This window comes from Elephantulus edwardii, unplaced genomic scaffold (assembly GCF_000299155.1).
Source record: "Elephantulus edwardii isolate Elephantulus edwardi_28Jun2011 unplaced genomic scaffold, EleEdw1.0 scaffold00009, whole genome shotgun sequence".
In the NCBI taxonomy this organism is placed as follows: Eukaryota; Metazoa; Chordata; class Mammalia; order Macroscelidea; family Macroscelididae; genus Elephantulus; species Elephantulus edwardii.
This window is the reverse complement of record NW_006399759.1, coordinates 947,751-965,041: the sequence shown is the minus strand read 5'-3', so window position 1 is coordinate 965,041 and position 17,291 is coordinate 947,751.

Genomic DNA, 17,291 nt, shown 5'->3' with positions numbered 1-17,291 from the left:
TTGCTTGCATGTGAAATCAATGATATTGTTCTGTAGTTTCCACACTCAGTTGGGTCACCCTTCTTTGGAATGGGAACAAATGTAGGTCTCTTCCAGTCAGTTGGCCAAGTGGTTGTTCTCCAGATTTATTGGCAAACTTGGTGAGCACATCCAGGGCAGCATCTGGTAGCTGAAATATGTCAATTGGTATACCATCTATTCCTGGGACCTTAATTGTAACAAACATAACAAACATAAATTCCCTCACAATATACATTCTAAATTTGTGGGTCACATGGAATGCTCTTGTGTTGCTATCACTTTGAGTAGAGATTCCCGGGTTTTCCTCTTGGATCTTTCCACTCAGGTCTGGAAAAGTTCTTTGATGCAGGCTTCTAGTCCCCAGAGAGTTGCACAGCTAACTCAAAGCCCATGCCATCCGCTCTGAGGGGGAAAGATGGACCATCTCCTATGACATGATTTACAGCCTCAGAAACTCAATCGCGGGTCAGCCATGAGTTAGTCCCTACTGGACAGCAATAAGTTTGAGGGGTTTTTTACTGGAGGAAGAACCCTGTCCTATTCTGTGCCATCGTCACACTTCCTGACACACTAGAGCCCATTGCTGCAGTCACTGTGTCAGTCCATCTCAGTGAGTGTCTTCCTCTTTTTTACTAGCCCTCCATCTTTTCAAGATTAACATCCCTTTCCAAGGAATACCCCCTCCTAGCAACATGCTGCCCAAAGTATGTGAGATGAAGCTTTATCATCTTTGCCTCCAAGGAGCACTGTAGCTGCACTTTCTCCAATACATATGTGTTTGTTCTTTTGGCAGCCCATGGGATGTTCACTGCTCTTCTCCAACACCACAACTCAAAGGCATCAATTCTTCTTCTGTCATCCTTATTTATTGTACAGCTGTTAGATGCATAGCAGGTAATTGAAAAGATCCTGGCCTGAATCTGATACACCTTAGTCTTCAAATGGACATCATTGCTCCTCAACAATTTGGGGATGTCCTAACCATAGACGTCCCCAGGGCTCTATTTCTCCAGATTTCCTGACTGTTGGTACCGAGGGTGTTGATTGTGGATCCAAGGTAGATGAAATCATTGACAGCTTCAATTCTTTTTACTTCTATCATGACGCTGCCTATCAGTCCAGTGGTGAGAATTTTTGTTTGCTTGACATGGAGATGCAATCCACATTGAAGACTGTGTTCTTTGATCTTCTGCAGCAAATGCTTGGAGTCCTCCTCAATTTTAGCAAGCAAGGTGTGTCCTCTGCATAATGTAGGTTATAGATGAGACTTTCTCTAACCCTGATGCCCAAAGAAATGAAGAGATGTTCCTTGGTTAGGCTCCAATTGCCCAAAAATGAATGTTCGTGATGATGTTCCACACTGGATTCAGACTGATCACCAACCTAGCCAACAACTGAATTCTCCTTCCCATGATGTTCAGACCGAGGCTCAGCCTCAGAACCACCCTCTGCATCAGTGGATCCTGGTGCATCAGTGGATCCTGGTGCATCAGTGGATCCTGGTGCATCAGTGGATCCTGGTGCATCAGTGGATCCTGGCCCTGGGGCCTTGGCAAGAGGCCGCTGTGGTGGTTCACGTCTGCTGACCAAGTGGAGAGAAGCAAAAGCAGTGTCAGGCAGGGCAGAGGAAGTCAGCTGTAGATACGCAGCTGAGGGCACCTTTGTCAGAGCCCCGCCCTACAAGCTCTCAAGCTTACTTTCTCTTCCCTTGACCAACTCCGTTGCCTTAACTATAAAGAGGATACGGAGGTGGGGATGGGGAATGATTTTAGGAATAAGGACGCCCTGCCATGTCAGGAACTGTATCTGAGGAACAGAAAAGGGATTGAACAAGGAACAATTTTCTTAGTTAAAGAAGGGGAGGAAGAGTTCCATCACGGATATTGTTGTAGTTGTTGTTACGTGCCATCGAGTCAAGTACAACTCATAGCAACCCTATGAATGAAAGATCTGAACCCTGTTCTATCCTGTGCCATCCTCACACTTCCTGACACACAAGAGACCATTGCAGCAGTCACTGTGCCAGTCCACCTAGTCAAGGTGATTAAGGGTCCTTCACTGACCCTCCATCCTTCCCAGCATCATGTCCTTCTCCAAGAAATAGTTCCTCCCAGCAAAATGTCTCCAAAGAGCACTCCAGCTGCACCCTCTCCAAGACATAACTGTTCTCTTGGCTGTCCATGAGATATTAAGTGCTCTTCTCCAACAGCACAGTTCAAAGGCTTCAGTTCTTTTTCTGTCATCCTTATTCATTGTCCAGCTCTCAGATGCATATGACTTAATGGCCAATTTGACAGCAGCCAATAATAGCAACAAACTACTATGGGCGATCTCCTCCCATGCTATTTACAGCCTCGGGAAGCTCACTTGGGGGTCGAATTGGAGTTAATTTGGACTCCACAGCACATCACAACAACTGTTATGACTGGTGGGGGATCAAATTGCTGTGATCCATCGGGTTATCACAGGCTGATTTTCAGGAGCACCTGCACCAGGTCTTTCTTCTTTGATCATCTGGAAGCTGGCAATTTTAATCTGTTGTCTGTTTGGCATCAAGACAACTCACAAGCCTCTGCTGTGAGAAGAATGGTGACTGTGTCTGAGATACACTGACTGGGAACGAAAGCCAGGTCCCTTACATGGAAGACAAGAACTCTACCCCTCCACAAACTCCAAACTGTTGCCATCACGAGTCAGGACTGAGTCATTGCTGACCTTCCCGTGAGTTTCTGAGGCTTTAAGTTGCACCAGAGGAGCTTGCCCATCTTTCTCAGAGAGTTAGAACAGACAAACAGACACAGCCTTCGGGTTAGCAGCACAACTTCCTATGGACTATGCAGCCAGAGTTAGAAACCACTAAACCACCACAATAACAGATACTTTCAGTTAAATGGATTGACTTCGTGGCCGCAGCAATGGGCCTACACGCAGGAGGCACTGAAAGGACGACACAGGGTCAGGCAGGGTTTCATTCCGTTGTATATATTGTTTGTCACTATGAACTGGAACCAACTTGATGGCGAGAAACAATATTTATCTAGCATTTTCTAAGTGCCAGATCAAGTATTTCTCAGAAATGGTCCTGTATAAACAACCTAACTCTACACTCCTTTCAATTCCTCTTACTGCTTCTCAGCTGACGTTTAAGAACCTTTCATATTTGGTATATACATAACCAAGTGAATGGAGACACGTCGTTTGAACTATTTAAGATCCTCTCAGCGTCACTATTTCTGGGGCTCTCAGCCACTTCTTTTACTTGCTCTCCTCTAGTTGCCTCTGAAATTGTCACCTTAGTGGCCGTGCTGTCCAGCACCCACACCTCACCCTCCTTTCAACGTTGGTGCTTCTTGGTTGCCTCTGATGTTTGAAATGCTTTTGAACCAAGGGACAGGCCCCACAAACCCAACTCAGATGGGTGAAATGGGGCAGAACGTTGACAACCATAGACAGACCATGTATACATTCTTCCCCCCCTTACTCTCTCCTAGATGGATTATCCTGAAACTCAAAGGTTCATACAGCTTCTCAGAAGGTGATACCCAAGTATCCAGTAATCAGTATCAATATGTACCAATAACGGTGCCAATCTCAACTGCACACCCATATGTTGGCTCGCCAGGCTTCTTGACTCATTCCCATTTCTGTTTGTTCTTCCTTCGCGTGAATAGGGCTCCTTAAGAAGAAGTGTATCAGCGTGTGCTCCAAGCTGTGCTTTACTGAATATCCAGTCAAATGCAGTTTCCTGTGGAACATACATGAATGAAAATCACTGATGCTGTGGGGAAAAAGAAAGTGGATTCAGTACTGTGACACAAGGGAGCTATGATGTGTTGGAAGATAACGTTGTGGTTGGATGGAGAACACTAGTCTACATGGATGTTCATTGTTCAGAGAACTTTGGAGCCTTTGTCTGAATGGCTGTGGAAGATTATCTGGTGGAATGCAGTGGTAAATACTGTTCTCTTAAAGAAATGGTGAGAGAGGGGGAATGTGTACCAAGCTGTGAAGCCATATTAATCTTTGAGGTGTGTATGTGTGTATATACATATATACACATATTTTTGGAAGCAGGACTGGCATCCACTTCCTAAACAACATGCCTCCACAAACTCTATGACCTTTGTTAAATGTCGATAGTTGTAGAGGGGCTTCAAGCCTTTTGTTCATGGGGTGGCTATGATTCGTGCTCAACTCAAAGGCAATCAACAACAATGACAACAACATATAAAAAAATATATGTACATACATACATATATAAATATATACATACTTGTATACATACATATAGATACATACGTGTATATGTATATGGCTGTGAAGCCATATTCATCTTTGAGGTGCATATGTGTGTATATATATATATACATACATACATATTTATGTAGATTGGTTACCCATGGGGGACAGTTGTCCCCCCGATTAAAACAAGCTTGGAAGGAGGAGTGACTTCCGTAATAGCTTGCCTCCGGAAACCCTACGAACCTGGAGAGAGGATGAAAGGCACCCAAGTGTCGAGGACTCTCCTTCATAGGGTCGCTATGAATCGCCTGCGACGACGGCACTTAACAGCAACAACATTTATGTACATATATATATATATATATATACACACATATAAACATATATATTTGTTGTTGTTGTTATGTGCCATCGAGTCGTTTCCGACTCATAGCGACCCTATGCACAACAGCCCTAAACCCTGCTCTATCCTGCGCCAACCGCACCGCCTCTGACACACCCATCCCGATTACCCCAGTCACCGAATCAATCCATCTCATAGAGGGTCTTCCCCTCCTGCGTTGTCCCTCAACCCTCCCAAGCATGATGTCCCTCTCCAAGGACCCATCCCTCCTGGCAACATGTCCAAAGTATGTCAGACAAAGCCCCAGAATCCTTGCCTCCAAGGAAAAGCTTGGTTTAATCCTCTCCCAGACAAATCCATTTGTTCTCCTGGCAGTCCAGGGTACATTCAGTACCCTTCTCCAGCACCACAGCTCAAAAGCATCCACTCTCCTTCTGTCCTCCCTAGTCATTGTCCAACTCTCTGATGCACAACAAGCGATTGCAAATACCATGGCCTGTATCAGGCGCACCTTAGTCTCCAGAGAGATACCGTTGCCCCTGAGTACTTTAGAGAGGTCCCTAACAGCAGACTTTCCCATCGCGATACGCTTTTTTTATTTCCTGACTGCTGGTGCCAAGAGTGTTGACTGTGGAGCCGAGCAAACTGAAGCTGTGAACAATCTCAATCTCTTCGTCATCCATCCTGACGCTGCCAATTGGTCCAGTGGTGAGAATCTTTGTCTTCTTGACATTGAGCCTCAGTCCATACTGAAGGCTGCAGTCCTTGACCCTTCGCAGCAAGTGCATGAGGTCCTCCTCAGTTTCAGCAAGCAGGGTTGTGTCATCTGCATAACGGAGATTGTTAACAGACCTTCCACCAATCCTGATGCTACAATTCTCCTCATAGAGCCCAGCCTCTCGGATAATCTGCTCTGCATACATGTTGAAAAGGTATGGAGACAGGATGCATCCCTGGCGTACACCCTTCCCAATTTTGAACCATGCAGTGTTACCCTGCTCTCTTCTGACTACTGCCTCTTGGTCCAAGTATAGGTTTCGTATTAGCACAATTAAATGTTCTGGGATTCCCATTCTTCTCAGAGTCAGCCACAGTTTGTTATGATCCACACAGTCAAATGCCTTTGCATAATCAATGAAACACAGATAGACATTCTTCTGGTATTCTCTGCTTTCAGCCAAGATCCATCTAACATCAGCAACAATATCCCTAGTACCACGACCCCTTCTAAACCCAGCCTGGACTTCCGGCAGTTCTCTGCTGATGTGCTGTTCTAATCGTTTTTGGATGATCTTCAGTAGAATCTTGCTTGCATGTGAAATCAATGACACTGTTCTGTAGTTTCCACACTCAGTTGGGTCACCTTTCTTTGGAATGGGATATATATATTTGTTGTTGTTAGGTGCCATTAACATGAGTATGACTCACAGCAACCCTATGAACAACATATCTCAACCCTGTTCTGTCCTGTGCCAACCTCACAATCTCTAACACATTGAAACCTGTTGCTGCCACCACTGTGTCAGTCCACCTGGTTGAGGATCTTCCTCCTTTTCACTGTCTCCTCACCTTTCCAAGAATGATGTCTTCTCCAAGGAGTAGCATTTCTTAGCAATACGCCCAAAGTATTTGAGAAAAAGTTTCACCACCCTTGCCTCAAAGGAGTACTTTGGCTGCATCTTCTCCAAGACATATCTGCTGTTCTTTTGGCAATTCATGGAATGTTCACTACTCTTTCCCAACATCACAGTTCAAAGGCATACAGTTTTCTCCTACCATCCTTTTAATTGCCCAGCTCTCAGCGGCATAACAAGTGATTTAAAAGACTATGGTCTGAATTATACACCTTAGCCTCCAAAGCAACATCATTGCTCCTCAGTAATTTGGAGAGGTCCCTGACTGCAGACTTCCCCAGTGCAGTACGTCTCTTGATCTCCTGACTGCTGATACCAAGTGTTCTGATTGTGGATCCAAAGAAGATGAAGTTTCAATCTTTTCTCCATCTATCATGATGTTGTCTATTGGTCCAGTGGTAAGAATTAATGTTTTCTTGATGTCGAGATGCAGTAAATAGCTGAGTAAGTGGTTAACATTCTCACTGCTAATGAAAAGTTGGGGGTTTGTGTACACTTAGAGGTATCTTTTTTTATTTAAATGTTTTCTTTTATGTGTGTGTGTGTGTGTGTGTGTGTGTGTGTACCGTCAAATAGGATCTGACTGGTACAGGAGGAGATTGCCCCTCCTTCTCCAGCAGATCCTCTGGGGGATTTGAACCGTGTACCTCTGGGATTGCAGTGCAGCTTCTTGCCACTAGACCACCAAAGCTTCCCACTCAGAGGTATCGTGACAGAAAGTTTTGGCAATCTTCTGAAAAGGCGACTTCTAAAAACCTGCAGTCCTACTCTGACACACTTTGGGTTGTCTAGTCAGAATTAACTTGACATAATTGGTTTTGAACATCTGGTTTTTACCTAGGAAAGGGCCCATGACCCTCTAGGACATCATTATCAGTTTAACTAACAACAATTTCCATGTTTTGTCAAGTGAAGGGGGTTTTAGGAAGTGCTCAGATGTGGAATTCTGAAATCCTATGCTGGAGTATCATTTCCTGGAATGATGAAACATTATAGAAATGTTGCTCTGAAGCCTGAAGCTTTCTGCGTCTTGGGTCAGGATAGTATTAGCTCTGTTGTTCCTCCTCAAAGGATAGACCTTTCCATGTGACCACCTATTAGCCTGGCTTCCTTGGTCCAACCCTGGCCCATTGTTTGGCCTCATGCCTCACATATTTGACTATCCAGCTTCTCTGTCTTAACTCTACTCATGTGCCACCAACAAACACCATGGAGGTTCCTTTACAATAATGATGGTTCTGTTAACACAAAGGACCCTGCAACCATGACAGGAAGTTCCAACGGGTGGGTTTCACCTTTGCACACAGAGCTACACTTTCATGGTGAAAGGACTAATTCAGTGTGAACAAAGCAAGTTTCATTTCACTCCACTAGAAGAACTGAGCTCATACCCAGAACTTAAGGACAACCTACACCTTCTGGTGGGCACAGCATTCCTGAGGTACTGGCATTCTTCATTCAACAATACAAAAATAGGCTTGATTAATAGGAAATGACGCCAAGAGCCTAGTCATTCACAGAGGCCCTGCCTTGTACTTAGCTCCTACTTCTCCCCCTGGCTTGGGAACCAGGCTCACCTGGCACCTTTTGTAGTCTTTCCACCCACACCTCTCCCTACAGGCACTCTTTAACAGCCTGCTCTGCCCTGACATGAAGACAAAGCCAGGCTTTCTCCCTGATGCCTGATCTCCTCCACTTTCCCCAGTGTTTGCCCTCGCAAGCCTAGGTCACCAAGAGTGTTGGGAGGACAGCTCATTCTCCGCTACTTAGCAGTTCATAGAGGGCGGAATCAAGGCCTCCGCAGGAAGGAAAGGCGTGGGAGGAGTCCTTACTTTGTTTTTCTCTGTTCATCCCCCTTCCCAACCACCTGTCCTCTTACTATTCTATCCCTGTGGTAGGAGGAGAGGATTTTCTGATTAATGTGACTGTGGCTTATCTTTGCCCATCATTCTTCTCTAGCCTGTTTGTGTCTTTATATTTAAATTTGGTTTCTAGCAGACAGCATATGGTGAGACCTTGCTTTTTAAAAAAATAAAGTCTTAGGGAGCTCTGGTGGCCTAGTGGCAGGAAGCTGCACTGCAATGCCAGAGATGTGTGGTTCAAATCCACCAGATGCTCTGCTGGACAATCTCCTCCAGTCCCAGTACACACACAAAAAAGAATAAAATAAAATTTATAAAAAAGTAATATCTTCAAGTCTTTACCTTTTAAATAGGATGTTTGTATAATTAGTGTGGTTGTTGGCGTGATTAGTTTTAAATCAACTATCTTGCTGTTTGTTTTCTATTTGTTCTCTTCTTTCCCTCACTTCTATTTTCTGTTTCTTGATTTTTTCCCTTCAGTTCACAGTGTCTAATCTAGTGTTAGTCCATCCAGCATGTTTCTCATGTTTACAATTTTTATTTGAGCCTTTAAAAAATATCTTCTATATTTCTTCTCAATGTGCTAATGCTTTTCTTCATTTTCTTGAGCAGATGGAGCAGATTTATAACTTTTAAAAAATGTTCTTGTTTACTGTGTCATCTTTGTCATTTTTGAGCTGCTTGTTAGAATATTTTTCTTTAAATACTTTGGAGTTTTGTTTGGGGACTCAGTTAAGTTGCTTGGAAACATGTAAATGTTTTGAGATACACTTTTTCACTTTTTAAGTGAGACTGAAGAAGTTTTTAATCTGAAACTAGTTTTGTCCACTTCTGAGGCAAACTGTGAGGTACCATGAGTGATTTTTAAGCAAAAGAAGTGCATGATAGGATTTGCATTAAGAAAGCTACTTTGGCAGCATTGAAGAAGATAGATGAAAGGGATAAGCAGGGAAAGACAAAGTTGAGCAGGCCTCTGTGATATCCACCAAAGGGAACAAAGACTTCAGCTCAGGCAGCAGTCAGATACATCAGGGATAAGATCAATAGTTCTCGCATAGATGAGTAAGAGGGAAAAGGATGATCTAGTATGATTCATAATATCTAAATTCCCCACTTGGACTTCTTCTGGATTCAGAGGAAATGTGATGTTATATGAAACCATTACTAGAGTTTCCAGAATCCAGAGTTTCTAATCACCCCTTCTTGAGTCCCTTTGTCAGTGCCAAGGGTCTGCTCCAGGAATACGGCAGGGCCAGAACTCACACAATGTGGAACTTCCCATTCTGGTACCAGCTAGTTTTCACTTCTACTGGCTCAAAGGACTGTTCAAGATGCTGAACGCCCATAATTTCTCCTGTCTATGATATCACAGACTTTCCTATTCCAGGAAAAAATGTCTTTGCGTAAGTGTACCATCTGGCTGCCTGATAGAGCTTGGCAAATTTCAGTCTTTCACAGCACTTTGCCTTTATAACGTGATATGATGCCTTAAAATTACATTAATTTATCTGGCACTGCAATTCTATTAGCCTAGGATTAAGTCTGTCTCTCTTTAATGAAAAAATGTTAATGAAGAGTTTCATTCATAAAACATTAAGATATCCTTCCCATTTCTCATTGAGCTCTCTGAAGAGATTTCCTCAAAGCTCACAGAGTCTATGTATAGTCTCAATCTGTGTCCCATTCTTTATCCCCATTTTTAGAAGAAAATGTTCTTCCATTAAATATGTTGTTGTTGCTATGTGCTTTTGAGTCACCTGCAACCCATAGTGACACTATGTAGAGCAGCTCTGAACCTTGCCCTGTCCTGAGCCAGTCTCACTAATCCCAACACACCAACCCCCATTACCCCCGTTACTATGTCAATCCATCTCATCTGGGGTCTTCCTCTTCTGTGTTGTCCCTCTCCCCTTCCAAGCAAGATGATCTCCAAGGACTGGTCTCTCCTGGCCACATGTCCAAAGTATGTGAGACAGAACTTCAAAATCCTAGCCCCCAAAGAGAAAGTTGGTTTCATTCTCTCCAAAACAGACCTATTTGTTTTCTTGACGGTCCATGGTATGTTCAAGACTCTTCTCCAGCACCACCACTCAAAGGCATTAATTCTTCTGTTATCCTTAGTCATTGTCCAGCTCTCTGATGCATAGCAAGTAATTGTAAATACCATAGTCTGGATTAGGTGCACCTTACTCTCTAGACTGCAACATTGCTTTTCAGTACTCTGGAAAGGTCCCTGACAGAAGATTTTCCCAATGCAATTCATCTTGTGATTTCCTGACTGTTGACGTAGTGCTATGTTTTCTGGCAAGAAACTGGAAAACAGTAGTCAGGAGTACAGATGAGAAGTGTAGTTTGCACTAGAGTAAAGAAAGAGTTATTTTTTTTAAGAGGAGGAACAGTAAAGTTCAACAATTGAGACTCTTTTACTCCCTCTCCCTTTTCTTCTTCCTCTCCCTCCCCCTTTTTTCTCTCCCTCTTTACTTAGTGATAAAAAGCTATGCTGCAATCTCAAAGGCCCTGGGTTCAAATACAACAATTGCTCAGAGGGAGAAGGATTGGTAGTCTCCTTCCTTCCATGTGATTTACTGCCTCTGAGAGCACACTGGCGGCTCAGCTATGAGTTAGTTCTAACTCAATCACACATAACAACAATACTTTCTCAAACCTTTCCTGCATGTAAATTTGGCCAAAAATAAATAAAGTGTCTCTAATCAACTTGGGCCACCTAAGAAACTACCTTCCACCCTACTCAGAGCCCAAAGGAACTTGGGCTACCTGGAGGAATTATTGCTTCCCCTGAGATAGGAGAAGTCTGAAAATCAAACCAGATAAGTGAAGGAAAAAGAAATTATGAATGTATGTATCACCCTTTACATACTTCGCCAGTTACTTTAAGTTGAATTTCTCGTAGTCTTTACCTTCTCTGGGTGTTTCACAAACACATCACGCACTCAAACACTCATTGCTATCAAGTCAGAATCAACTCATAGTCAACCTTTCAGCCATTTTTTTCTGGAGCCTGTAAATCACTTGGGATGAGATTCCCATCTTTACCCCACAAGAACTGCTGATGGACTCAAATCTCCACAGAGGCATCACCATTGAATCAGCAGTTCAACTTCCTATGGGCTGCATCATGTCACCAGAGCTCCCTATAAATGATGTTATAAAATACAATGTCAATGGATAATTTGGTGAAGCCCCAACATGATTTGTGAACTTTCATTTAAAGGGAAAAAAAATCCCAGACAAATACTGAGGATAATAGAGATCCAAGATCTCAATATTAAACACGATTTTAAAATAAGAAAACTGTGAAGCAGAGGGTTAAATTAGCTGAACAGAAGATGGCATGCAAATTCCTGAAAGGCTGTAGGCCTTAACTGTCTCCCAAAGTTAGGAAAATGCTAGCTATGGTCTCTGTCTCCTGGCACCAAATAGGCAGCTCTTAAATGATACCAAATACCAAAACATGCCCAGGCTGTATTTCTAAAGGACTGAAGCTGGAATTTCCAACACAACAAACTCCAAAACATTTGGTTTCCAGCAGTGCCTGGATCTGTTCAAGCCTGATTTTGTGCAAGTCTAGGGTAGACGAAGAGAGGAATCCAGGAGGAGCAAAAACTAGGGTGGATAGTATGAAGAGAATGGGAGAGGAGTTCTTAATAAAGAAAAAGGAAGTGGAAATGATGGATTACAAATATAAATTGCCTACTGAAAGGTAATAGAAAAACAATATACTGCTAAAAGAGAATTTTAAGGGATAGGTAAAATCATGACTTGCACACACACATCTATCTCTTTTTAAATTTTTATTTTATTTTATTATTTTGTGTGTATCAAACTGGATCTGACTGGTACAAGAGGAAATTGTCCCTCCTTTTCCAGCAGAGTATCTGGTGGATTCGAACGGTGTACCTCTGGGATTGCAGTGCAGTGCACACATATATTTTTTAAAAAATGTTCATGGAGTTTATTTTATTCATGGTGAGTGGGAATTAGGCAGTTATAACTAGTTCAAAGGGAAAGTCCTAACAGCACAAATTTATATGGAAGAAAGAAATGTTGAATGGAATTGCAAATAAAGATAAGACTTTTTTTTTCAAGGAGAGGAGGAAGCCAGTTAGATAATTACCATACAGAACAAAATTTACATTCCTATCAATTACTTACCACTTACAAAGGATTACAAAATGGCTCAAAGACAATGAACAGTGGAATCTCATAGCCCAGAAGTGTACACTATAAACCACACATAGTTTTTCACTGAAATGCATTTTTCCCCTCAATATTTATAACACGTTGTTAAGGGGAAGTTGAGTTGTTTGGTGAAAACACTCCTTCCCAGAAAGAATGATCTTATGATGAGGTTAAGCCCATAAAGAGTTATGAGTAGTGGAGATATTGATGGGGACTTCTAAGAAAAATGTTAGGTTAGAAAACTAGCCACATCCTACTCGCCTCACTATTTATTAAATTTGATTACTTCATACATACACATGTACACACACATTCCTCAATATAACTATGAAATTGAATTATGAAAGTGAGAAGAAACCTTCACAGTCTTGTAATCTAGCCTCCATATTTTCACAAATGAGAAACCTGAGACCTTGGGCTGAGATTTATTTGATCATGGTCATTAAGGCTGTAAGATGAGTTCTGTAAGATTAATTTATGATCATAGTGGTTGCCAGAGGATCCAAAGTTCCCTGTCCCCCATGCAAACTGTCTGTGCATGGCCAAAATGCATTTTCCGTGGATGAGGCTTGATATAGGATATTTAAACTTGTTTCTGCGTACGTATTGTTGTTGTTGTTGTTAAGTGCCGCCGAGTCATAGACAACTCATAGCAACCCTATGTAGAGTTTCCAGAGGCTAACTATTCTGGAAGTAGTTGCCAGTCCTGCTTCCAAGTCTGTTTTAGTCTGGGAGCTCCACCAAACACTGTTCACCATGGGTAACCATAATTGCATTTGACCATTCAGTGTCACAGTGTTTAGCATCACAGCAACCACAAGTTACCTCTGTACAGCAAATGGACACACCAAGGCTATACCACTTAGAAGACTGTTTGACTAAAACCAGTTAAAACCAGGTCTGAGAGCCACAGATTAAAATCACCCACCTTTGGCCTGGTAGCATCACTTTCTATCCAGTAGGCCAACAGAACTCCCTCTATGACTCACAGCAATTCTATGAACAGATCTAACCCTTGCCCTATAGTAGCACACAAAATACACAACTAAATAGAATTAATTAATCACATTGATTAAGTAATCACATTAGTTTAATCAATCACATTAATTGAAATGTGACTATGTTCATTGAGTTTTTAAGAGGTCTTTGTGGAAGAGGAAATAATTTTACTTGCTCACATAATTAAAAGAAAAACCAACATGGGGTTTTTTCCCCCCTCTTAGATGAATTACTTTTTTGTTGTGTACCATCAAGTCGGAATGACCCATAGCTGACCCTCCAGCAGGTTTTTAGAGGCAGTTAACTGCACGGGAGGAGATTGCACATCCTTCTCCAGCTGGTGGCCCTAAACTGTGTGGCTTTAGGATTTCAGCACAGCTCCCTGCTGTTCTTTATAGCATTAACCATTCCTGTGCCCAAGATCTTAGAGACCAACAATGTTTAGACAAGGATATGGCTTAATCTCTCAGTTCCTTGTATTCTTTCTCTAACTCACTTCTCTCACTCTATCCATTTCCGACAGCAGAAACACCACTGGAGGTCTTTTTATAATAAACTTGACCCTAGCTCAGTCACCGGGAAAGGAAACAGAGTGGGGACAGGGAATGAGAAGAAGGGACTCTTCATTCTTTGTTGTTTTTGTTGTGAACTGTAGAGTCATTCTCAGCAAACTGTTTATGGAAGTCAGTAAGATCAGAAGAAAATCTGATGAAGGCTCTTATTAAGGCTTTGGCTGGCCTAAGCCCTCTTCTACTCTTGATTCCCTCCTTTAATCGTTGGCTGGCAGTGAAGACCCTACTGAAAAGTTGAAGTCAATGAGTAAATAAAAATTAACAAAGTCAATTTTGAAAATGAGAAGGAATTAAGAGCTCCAGGGTCAAGAAAAAGGATTCTTTTCTAGTTTACCTGATGTATCCAATGCTGTTGTTGTTGTTGTTATGTGCCGTCAAGTCGTTTGCCACTCATAGCGACCCTATGTACAACAGCCTTAAACCCTGCTCTATCCTGTGCCAATCGCATTGCCTCTGACACACCCATCCCGATTACCCTAGTCACTGAATCAATCCACCTCATAGAGGGCCTTCCCCTCCTGCGCTGTCCCTCTACCCTACCAAGCATGATGTCCCTCTCCAAGGACCCGTCCCTCCTTGCAACATGTCCAAAGTATGTTAGACGAAGCCCCAGAATCCTTGCCTCCAAGGAGTAAGTAGCCTGGTTTAACCCTCTCTAGGATGAATCTGTTTGTTACATAAAAGATAATCACATCATCCAAAAGATCTATATGAGACTATTTCCTCTAGCTTTACATTTAAGATAAGATTTAATCTACACACTACTCATAGCTCCTTTCTGAAAGGGACAAAACAGGACTACAGGCAAGTGGGAACAAACTAGGGGTGAGTGACCATTTCCGGGGCAAGGTGGCTGCCAAATATGTTCAGAGTACTCTTCTTCTGGGTCAATGCTGTTGCCTCCCCAATTTAGAGCTCCTGTCTGCCTGGTGAATGACATTTATGTTCAAATACACACTTTGTTTCCTGAGTTTCTTTTGTGGGTGTTTAGTATATGCTACCACTAGCGGAGACAATGAGGACAGGAGAAAAAAGCAAATTTTGAGGGGAATAAAAGATATTGAGAGTTATCATGGTGAGGTTAGGGAGCTGAGGCGATTTCACTTCTTTGATGCCAGATGCTGCTTCGCTGTTATCCTAAATACCAGTAGAGTCACCTCAGGGGACAAGTTTCAGTGGAGCTACCAAACCAAGATAGAACAAGAAGAAATGCCTGATGACTTCGCTCTAAAAATTAATCACTGAAAACAGCAATGCATGTAGAAGCTGAGCAATGAAAAAAAGAACATGAAGGAAGAATTGATGCTTCTGTATTGTGGCAGAGATGAATAATACGGACCATATCATGGACTGCCAGAAAAATGGATGGGTCAGTCAGAGTACTCCTTAGAAGCAAGCTTGAAATAACTTCATTTTACTTACTCTAAATACATCATTACGAAAGGACTGATCCTTAGCAAAGATGCTGTCTCATGTAGAGTCAAGTGTTGAAGAAAGAAGAAAAGTCAATGATATGGATTGACACAATGGGAGGCAAACCGTTGATCAAGAAGATGGGAAACATTTTGTTCTGTTAAACTTATCACAAGTCAAAGCCAACTCAGTGGCAACTAACAACAATAAGAAACACCCAGGTAGATTTATCCCCTAGACCAGGGAGCAGCAGAGTCTGGATTTCTTGGGGAGGGGGTCAGACTGCAAATATATAATGTGAATTGTCAACCCATCAAGTGCCAAATATGCATTAGGGTTTTCATGCTTGTGGCTTTGCGGAGTGGGACTGCCCATGCTCACTGACCCCATGCTTGTCCATAGGCATTTAATGGGAGACAACTGACTACAGTTAGGGCTGGGAGATACAAAGATTCCCGCCCACCACAGAAGGACTCACTGCTACTGGTTCTTACTTCTTGTGGACCATTGTAGTCCATGTGGGTGAGTGAGAGGCCAAAAGGGTGCAGTGTTTGCTGGTGTGGTAGTCCAGCAACTGGATTTTCTACCCATATTAGGTAGTGACATGGATTGAAGCGTGTTCCCAAAAAATGTATGCTGTAGAAACTCATTACAGAATGGATTGTCTTTGTGATTTTAATGAGGCAGAATTAGCTGAGGGTATATTCTAGTCAATCTCTTTTGAGATACAAAGAGAAAAATTCAAGCTAGCAAGAGAGATGTGAATTAATGCCAAAGCACATAGAGAATGCTGAGGTACCAGGAAGCCAGATGTTAAAAAGACAAGGACCATTCCCCATGGCCAGAAAGGGAAGAACACCTTCCCCATGAGCCTGAATTTGAACTTCTAGCCTACTAGTCTGCGAGAAAGTAACTTTCTGTTTCTTTTTATTGTTGTTATGCACTGTCAAGTTGGAACTGACTCATAACTGACCCTCCAGTGGGTTTTCAGATGCTGTAAATCGCATGGGAGGAAATTATTCATCTTTCTCCTGTGGAACAACTGGGGGATTCGAAATATGGCCTTCAAGTTAGCAGCACAACTCCCTACCACTAGGCCACCAGAGCTTCCTTTTCTGCTTCTCAAAGCCACACATTTACGGTATTTCTTTCATAACGAAGATACATTAATAATAGGTGACTGGAATACAAAGGTTCGGAACAGGGAAGAAGAAAACAAGCACTTCGTGACAGAGATGGGGCTGCAGACAGAATGGCAGATTTCTGTACCATCAATGATTTGCTCATTGCAAAAACTTTTTATAAGAATTACAAGTGACAACTAGGCACAAAGACCTTGCTGGAGGCCTACACAAGAATCAGATTGATCACATCTGTGGAAGATAAGTCATTGGAGAAACTCAATGTCAGCTGTGAAATCTAGGACAGGTGCTGATTGTGGAACAGACCATCAACACTCATGCGCAAATTCATACTGAAGCTATAGAAAATAAATTCAACTCCACAAGAACCAAAATTTGAAAAAAAAAAAAAGAACCAAAATTTGACCTTGAGTCTATCCCATGTGAATTTAAAGACTATCTCAGGAACATATGTAAGGCCTTGAACACTAATAAGCAAAGACCAGATGAGCTGTGGGAAGATATCAAGAATATCATTCCCGAAGAATGTAAAAGGCCATTACAAAAAGGGAAGAAGAAGAAAAGACCAAGATGGCTATCAGAAGAGACGCTGAATATTGCACCACAGTGCTGAGAAGCCAAAGCAAAGGGAAGAAATCAAGATGGAGCTGAACAGAAGATTTCAATAGGCAGTTTGGGAAGACAAAGCAAAATATAATGAAATGTGCAAAGAGCTGGAGTTGGAAAATCAAAAAGGATGAACTCACTCAGAACTTCTTTCCCCCCCCCCTTTTCTTTTTCTCTTAAAATTTGTCAATTTTATTGACCCTTTCAAAAATCAGCTCCTGGTCTTATTAATGGTGTCAGATGTTTTTCTGTTTTTT